Source organism: Pteronotus mesoamericanus, unplaced genomic scaffold (assembly GCF_021234165.1).
Source record: "Pteronotus mesoamericanus isolate MK-2021 breed Mesoamerican mustached bat unplaced genomic scaffold, CSHL_Meso_final contig_58, whole genome shotgun sequence".
Classification (NCBI taxonomy): Eukaryota; Metazoa; Chordata; class Mammalia; order Chiroptera; family Mormoopidae; genus Pteronotus; species Pteronotus mesoamericanus.
In genome coordinates, this window is record NW_026555205.1 from 1,634,346 (window position 1) to 1,642,768 (window position 8,423).

Here is an 8,423-nt window from a genome sequence, read left to right on the forward strand (position 1 = left end):
TGGACAAAAAGATATCAAATACATTAAAGATATTCCATATGGTATATAGAGAAAGCACACACATATCTAGATAACTAGGTGTGCAGTTGTAGACTGCATTTGATCTAAAGGGTAATGATGCACAGAATACTGAGGTTCTTTATAAAGCATTATAATGCAGCTTTTCTATATCCCTACAATATTAATAAACAGTGAGGCTGAATTTCTCTTTTACATTAAGGAATATGATAACATCATTTGCTTAGACAATTGCCCTCTGATTCATTCTCAATGAGACACTGAAGATCTCTTGGTATCCTTTTAGGGGAAAAATACATTCCCTGCACTAGGAAGAAAAAATTGTATCGCTCTACTGCTTGTTTTAACTGTGCAATGGTTTTCTCAGAATGGGACTAGAGGTGGTGCATTTTGTCATTCTTTTCTATACCATTTTCACTATCTTTAAGCTGTCAAAGAATTAATATGAGATACTGCTGTCTGAGGAAGCTTAAAATGTTATATCTCTCAAATATGTTTACTCTTTAACTGGTAATCAAAAAATAAGCAAAAAAGAAGTAAACTATAGCCATGGCATCTGTATTTATTCTGAGTGTACAGGTATATCCTTAGACAAGAATTTTGCTAGAACTCATAAAGTCACAAAATCATACTACTACCTCCATTTCTGAGCAAGACTGATGTTCACACAGTGACTAGTTTCACTCTTCTTTTCACTACAAATGTTATGGTTCTGATTATGCATATGAGGATATCTGTAGCTCAGTTAAAGGTACTGATACACTCCCTGATCCTATAAAAGGCAGAAAGGAAGCATCTTAATAGTCTTACATTACTCATTCTATAAAAACATGGGATGTCAAAATTGAAACTCTTGCAGGACTTCTTCAGTAGAAAAGAGCTGAATAAAAGCATCAACCCTGATGAGGCTATTGCTTATGGTGCAGCTGTCCAGGCAGCCATCCTCTCTGGAGACAAATCTGAAAATGTTCAAGATTTGCTGCTGTTTGATGTCATTCCTTTTTCCCTCTGCATTGAGACTGCCGGTAGAGTCATGACTGTCCTCGTCAAGCACAATAACTACCATTCCTACCAAGTAGACACAGTCCTTCACCACCTACTCTAACAACTAGCTTTGTGTGCTCATTCAGGTTTATGAAGATGAGCATGCCATGACTAAGGATAACAACCTGCTTGGCAAGTTTGAACTCACAGGCATACCTCCTGCACCTTGTGGTGTTCCTCAGATTCAAGTCGCTTTTGATATCAATGCCAATACCATCTTTAATGTCTCTTCTATGGATAAGAGTACAGGAAAAGATAACCAGATTACCACCACTAAAGACAAGGGTGGCCTGAGCAAGGAAGGCATTGAGCACATGGTCCAGGAAGCTGAGAAGTACAAATCTGAAGATGAGAAGCAACGGGAGAAGGTGTCTTCCGAGAAATAACTTGAGTCCTGTGAATTCAACATGAAAGCAACTGTTAAAGATGAAAAACTTCAAGGCAAGACCAATGATGAGGACAAACAAAATTCTTGACAAGTTAATGAAATCACCAACTGGCTTGACAAGAATCAGATTGCAGAAAAGGAAGAATTTGAACATCAGCAGAAAGAGCTGGAAAAAATCTGCAACCCAATCATCAGTAAGCTGTACCAGAGTGCAGGGGGCATGCCAGGAAGAATGCCTAGGAACTTTCCTGGTGGTGGAGCCCCTTCATCTGAGGGCGCCTGCTCTGGGCCCACCATTGAAGAGGTTGATTAAGCCTTCCTCTTACATTGACTTAGCATTTTTCTACACAAAATAGTGAAGGACACAAATTTATAGCAAATTTCATGGCAGTTTTAAAAGTTGAGCTGATGTATAATAAAACAGCATTTTTGATACTCGAATATAGACTATTTGTGCAGGTAAATAATGCACTTTATAAGCACTGTATTGTAAAGTGGAAAATATGATGTCTTAAATAAAACTATTTAAAATTGGTGCCATAACAAAAGATTTATTACTTATATCCAAGATAATAGCTACATAGTTTTTTTCCATGAATACCTTTCCAATGTAATTTTATGTTTCCCTTTATTTATTTATTTATTTATTCAAATGCATTTGTCTCCATTTTCCAGCCACCACTTTCCCCTGTCCCACCCTCAATCTTTCCCCACTTTGGCTTTGTCCATGGGTCCTTTATACATGTTCCTTGATTTGACCCTTCCTTTTCTTTTCCCCATTACCACCTTCCCTCCTTCCCTCTCATTACTGTACTATATAGTTTTCAAAAGGAGTTCAGAGACAGACAATCTTACATAGGAAGATCTAAATTCACCAGCTATGTGGCCTTGTAAAAATTACTTGATAAAGCTGACACTCAATATTTCACCTTTAATACCGGGAAAAATATCAATGATTGTAAACACATCACATGTTTGTTTTTTAGAAATTTAATCTTTATTGTAATTTTCCATCAACATTTAATCCCCTTATACCCTCTCCCTCCAGCAACCACCACACTGTCGTTCATGCCCATGATTTCTTTTCTTTTTTTGCTCAATCCCTCCACCCCCTAACAGCATCCCCCACTAGCTGTCATCTGTTCTCCATCTATGAGTCTGTGTCTGTTTTACTTCTTATTTCAGTTTGTTCATTAGATTACACATATGAGTGAAATCATATGGCATTTGTCTTTCTCTGTCTGGCTTATTTCACTCAGTATAATGTTCTCCAGATCCATCCATTCTATCACAAAGGGTAAAATTTTCTTTTTTTTTTTTATGACCAGGTAGAATTCCAATGTGTAAATGACCCATAGTTGTTTTATCCAGTCATCTACTGATGGGCACTTGGGCTGCTTCCATATTTTGGTAATAGTAAATAATGCTGCAATGAACACAGGGGTGCTTACATTCTTTCAAATCAGCGTTTGGGTTCCTCTGGATATTTTCGCAGAAGTGAAATTGCTGGGTCAAAGAGCAGATCCATTTTTAATTTTTTGAGGTAGCTCCACACTGCTTGCCACAGTGACTGCACCAGTCTGCATTCCCACCAACAGTGTGAAAGGGTTACCCTTTTGACACATCCCCACCAGCACTTGCCATTTGTTGATTTATTGATGGTAGCCATTCTGACAGATGAGAGGTGATATCTTATTGTTGTTTAATTTGCATTTTTCTGATGATTAGTGACATTTAGAAACTTTTCATATGTCTATTGGCCCTCTGTAAGTCCTTTTCAGAGAAGTGTTTATTCAGGTCCTTAGGTCATATTTTACATGTGTTGTTTTGGTTTTTTGTTTTGTTTTATTATTTTTAGTGCTGAGATTTGTAAGTTCTTCATAAATTTGGGGCATTAACCACTTATCAGATGTATCAGTGAGTATGTGCTTCCATTGTGTAGGTTGTCTTTATTTTTTCTGTAGATGTTTTCCTTTTGCTGTGCAAAAACTTTTTATATTGACCTAGTCCCATTTGTTGATTTTTTTCTTTTGTTTCCCTTATCTAGGGAGTCATATCTGCTAAAATATTGCTACAAGCCATGTCCAAGATTTTGCTGTCCATCTTTTCTTTTAGGATTTTTATGGTTTTGGATCTAACTTTTAAGTCTTTGATCCATTTTGAATTTATTTTTGTCTGTGGTGTAAGAAGGTGGTATAGTTTAATTTTCTGCATGTATCTGTCCAATTTTCCCAGCACCATTTATTGAATAAACTATCTTTAGCCCATTTTATGTGCTTGCTTCCTCTGCTGAATATCAATTGACTATAGTGGTATGGGATTATTTCTGGACTCTATATTCTGTTCCATTGATCTATGTGTCTGTTATTATGCCAGTACCAGGCTCTTTTGATCACTATGGCCTTGTAGTATTGTTTGATATTAGGTAGAGTGATTCCACCAACTTTGTTCTTCTTTCTCAGGATCACTTTTGCTATGCAGGGCCTTTTTGTGGTTGCACATAAATTTTTGAAGTATTTTTTTCTAGTTCTGCAAAATAAATCATTGGAATCTTGATAGGAATTGCATTGAATTTATAGATTACTTTGGGAGTATGGACATTTTAATGATGTTAATTATTTCTATACATGAACACAGTATGTGCTTACATTTATTTGTACCTTCTTCAATTTCTTTCTTCAATGTCTTATAACTTTTCATGTACAGGTCTTTTACATCCTTGGTTAGGTTTATTCCTAGGTATTTTATTCTTTTTGAAGCAATTGTGAATGGATGTATTTTCTTGAATTACTTTTCTGTTAGCTCATTATCGGCATATAAAAATGAAACATTTCTAGATATTAATTTTGTATCCTGTTACTTTGCTGAATCCCTTTATGAGTTCTACTAGTTTCTTGGTGGAATCCTTGGGTTTCTCCATGTACAGCATCATCCTGTCTGCAAATAAAGACAGTTTTACTTTTTTCTTTTCAATTTGGATGCCTTTTATTTCTTCTTCTTGTCTCATTGCTATGGCTAGAACTTCCAGTACTATGTTGAATAGGAGTGGTGATAGTGGACATCCCTGTCTTGTTCCTGATTTTAAGAAGAATGCTTGTAGTTTTTGTCCATTGTGTATGATTCTGGCAGTGTATTTGTCATATATGGCCTTTATTATGTTTGGGCATGTTTTCTCTATTTCTGCTTTGCTGAGAGTTTTTATCATAAACGAGTGCTGGATTTTATCAAAAGCTTTATCTGCCTCTATTGATATGATCATGTGGTTTTTATCCTTCATTTGGTTTATGATGGATCACATTATTGATTAGTGAATGTTGTGCCAAACTTGCATTCCGAGAATAAATTCCACTTGATCATGGTGTATGGTCTTTTTGATGCATTGCTGTATCTGGTTTGCTAATATTTTGTTGAGCATTTTAGCATCTATGTTCATCAGAGATATTGGCCTATAATTTTCTTTCTTTGTGGTGTCTGCATCTGGTTTTGGAAATAGGATAATGCTGGCCTCATAAAATGAAGTTGGGTGCCTTCCTTCCTCTTGAATATAATGAAATAGTTTGAGAAGGAGAGGTGTTAGTTTCCAAAATGTTTAATAAAACTCACCTCTGAACCTTGTCCAGGGCATTTGTTTATTGGGAATTTTTTTTTTGATTACTGCTTCAATTTCACTAGGTGCAATCTGTTTATTCAGATCCTCTGATTCTTCCTGATTTATTTTTGGAAGACTGTATATTTTTAGGAATTTATCCATTTTGTCCAAGTTGTCCAGTTTGTTGACATATAATTTTCATAGTATTTTCTTAACAGTCCTTTGTATTTCTTTGGTGTCAGTTGTTATTTCTCCTCTTTTATTTTTGATTTTATTTATTTGGGTTCTTTCTCTTTTTTCCTTGATGAGTGTGGTTACATGTTAACCTTGTTTATCTTTTCAAAGAACTAGCTCTTGGATTCATTGGTCTTTTGTACTGTTTTTTAGACTCTATTTCATTTATTTCTGCTCTGATCTTTACTATTTCTTTCCTTCTACTCACTTTGGACTTTGTTGTTCTTCTTCAAGTACATTTGAGTGTGAAGTTAGATTGAACTTTTTCTTGATTTTTGAAATAGGCCTGTAATGCTATGCATTTTCCTCTTAAGATTGCTTTCCCATTGTCCCACAGATTTTGGATCGTTGTGTCCTCATTTTTATTTGTTTCAAGACATCTTATATTTCTTCTTTGAACTCAGTGTTGACCCATTCATTGCTTAATAACATGTTAGTTAGCTTCCACATCTTTGTGTGTCTTTCAGTGTTCTTCCTGTGATTGATTGCTAGTTTTCTAACTTTGTGGTCAGAGAAGATGCTTGATATGATTTCGACCTTCTTAAACATATTGAGACTTATTATATGTTCCAATATTTGACTATCCTAGAAAACATTTCCTGTGGACTTGAAAAGTATGTATATTCTACTGCTTTGGGATGAAATATTTTAAATATATCAATTAAATCCACTTGATCTACTGTGTTGTTTAAGGCTGCTCTCTCCTTGTTGATTTTCTACCTGTCAGATCTATCCATTAAATTCAATGGGGCATTAAAATCCCTGACTATGACTGTTTTCCTGTTGATCTTCCCTTTTATGTCTGTCCAGATTTGCTTTCATATTTAGGTGCTCCTATGTTGGGTGCATAAAGGTTTATATCCTAAGGTTATACCTTCTTATTGGATCCTTCCCTTTATCATTATGTAGTGTCCTTCTCTGTCTCTTTCTATAGCAGCCGTAGCCAACTTGTGGCCCATGGGCTGCGCACAGCCTAGGATGGCTATGAAAGTGGCTCAACACAAAATAGTAAATTTACTTTAACCTTATGAGATTTATTTTGTTTTTGTTAGTGTTTGTGTATTTAATGTGCAGCCCAAGAAAATTCTTCTTCTAATGTGGCCCAGAAATGCCAAAAGGTCAGGCACCTTGGTTTTAAAGTCTACTATGTCTGATATAAGTACTGTTACCTCAGCTATTTTTTTCTTTTCCCTTTGCAAGAAATATCTTTTTCCAATGCTTTACTTTGAGTCTGTGTGTATCTTTTGACCTGAGATGGGTTTCTATGAGGCAGCATATATGTGGGTCTTGTTTTTTTATCCATTTGGATATCCTATGTCTTTTCATCAGAACAGTTAAGCCATTTACATTTGAGGTGATTATTGATAGATACATGTGTAGTGTCATTTTATTGTAGATTGTTTTCCTCTGTTTTTCTTCTTTTTTTCTTTCTCCTTTTCTTCTTCTTCAAGCCAGGCCTTTAACATTTGTTGCAGTACTGGTTTGGTGTTAACAAATTCCTTTAGCTTTTTGTTGTTTTCAAAGCTCCTTATATCTCCTTCCTTTTTAAATGATACCCTGGCTGGGTAAAGTAGCCATGATTGCACGTCCTTGCTTTTCATCACCTTGAATATTTCACCCCACTCCCTTCTGGCCTGATATGTTTCTGTAGAGAATCACATGCCATTCTAATTGGTGCTCCCTTGTAAGTAATTACCCATTTTTCTCTTGCAGCTTTTAGTACTCTCTTTTTGTCTTTAAGCCTTGTCATTTTAATGATGATATGCCTCAGTGTAGGCATCTTTGGGTCCAACTTGTTTGGGACTCTCTCAGCTTCCTGGGCTTGTGTGACTTTTTCTTTCACCAGATTAGGGAATTTTTCAGTCATTGTTTCTTCAAATAGTTTCTCAATCCCTTGCTCACTCTCTTCTTTCGGTATTCCCATGATTTGGATGTTGTTATTTCAAGTTGTCCAAAGTATTTCTTAAGCTCTCCTCGTTTTTTAAAACTCTTTTTTTTTTCTTTTTCCTACTCTGCCCAGGTGTTTTTTCTACTTTGTCTTCCAAAACACTGATTCAATCCTCTGTTTTATCTAACCTACTCTTTGTTCCTTCCAGTGTATTATTTATCTCAGATATTGCATTCTTTATTTCTGATTGGTCCTTTTTTTTAATTTCTGTCTTTTTTCATGCAGTTGAGTATCCTTATAATCATTACTCTAAAGTCTTTATCTAATAAATTGTTTCTCTCCATTTCATGTAGTTCTTCTGGAGAGTTCTCTTGATCTTCTATATTGGGTCTGTTTCTTTGTCTTCCCGTTAGGGCTGCTGCTTTGTATTTTCCACCTTTGATGTTAAAAATATCAGCTGTTAAACTGATCAGTTGTTAATCTAGTCAAGCTTTAATCAGCAGTACATTTTAAGCACCACAGGGTGGGGCAGAGAAATCCCTGTGAGCAGAACTATTGCTTTCCCTCAGGCTGATGCCATTCAGAGGGGAATGCTCTGCTAGAGAAAGATGGCTTCTGCATTATGGTGAATGACTCACATGGGGATCCTGGTAGCTGGTCTTTCAGTTCTCTTCCCAGAGCCACCTGCCCCACACTCTCCTCAAGTATTTCTAGTCTACTTTGCCTTCCCTCTGCCAGATCCCAGGGTAAGTGGATACAAACAAAAATTTGTGTTTTGGACTTTTAAGAGATTCTCTGTCCTTGGCAGACAGAAACTCTGCTGCTTTTCACAGCTAGGTGTTATATGGGTTCCTTTCCACCTCTGGTGCTATAGGCTGGGGAGCCCAGCTTGGGATTTAGACCCCCATACTTCTCACAGGGGACCCCCTGGCTGCTGAAATATCCCTCTGGAACTTCAGCTGCCACCCATGGTAGCCCAGCCAGCCCTCTTGTACCTCCTCTGTATTCCCTACCAGTCTTGTGGTGAAGTGGTTTCTTCCGTCTGTCTGTGGTAATAAAGGCTTCTCTCTAGGTAGTGTTCAGTTGTTTATTCTGCATGCTTTCTCTACAATTTATTTGTAATTCCAGATTGGTCATTCAGTCAATAGCAGCATCAGTTTGTGAGCGTACAGGCCTGGTTGATGTCTGGGGATAGCCTTCTGCCTTCATCCTCGAAATGTCTTTGATCTCTGCTGTATATGGAGGTTTCAGAGACAGGGGTA

The 8,423-nt window shown here is 36.6% G+C and overlaps 1 pseudogene; it reads left to right on the top strand.

Moving 5' to 3' along the window:
- The first annotated feature begins 853 nt into the window (after positions 1–853).
- On the top strand, positions 854–1,763 carry LOC129076208 (heat shock cognate 71 kDa protein-like; annotated as a pseudogene).
- The last annotated feature ends 6,660 nt before the right edge of the window (positions 1,764–8,423 follow it).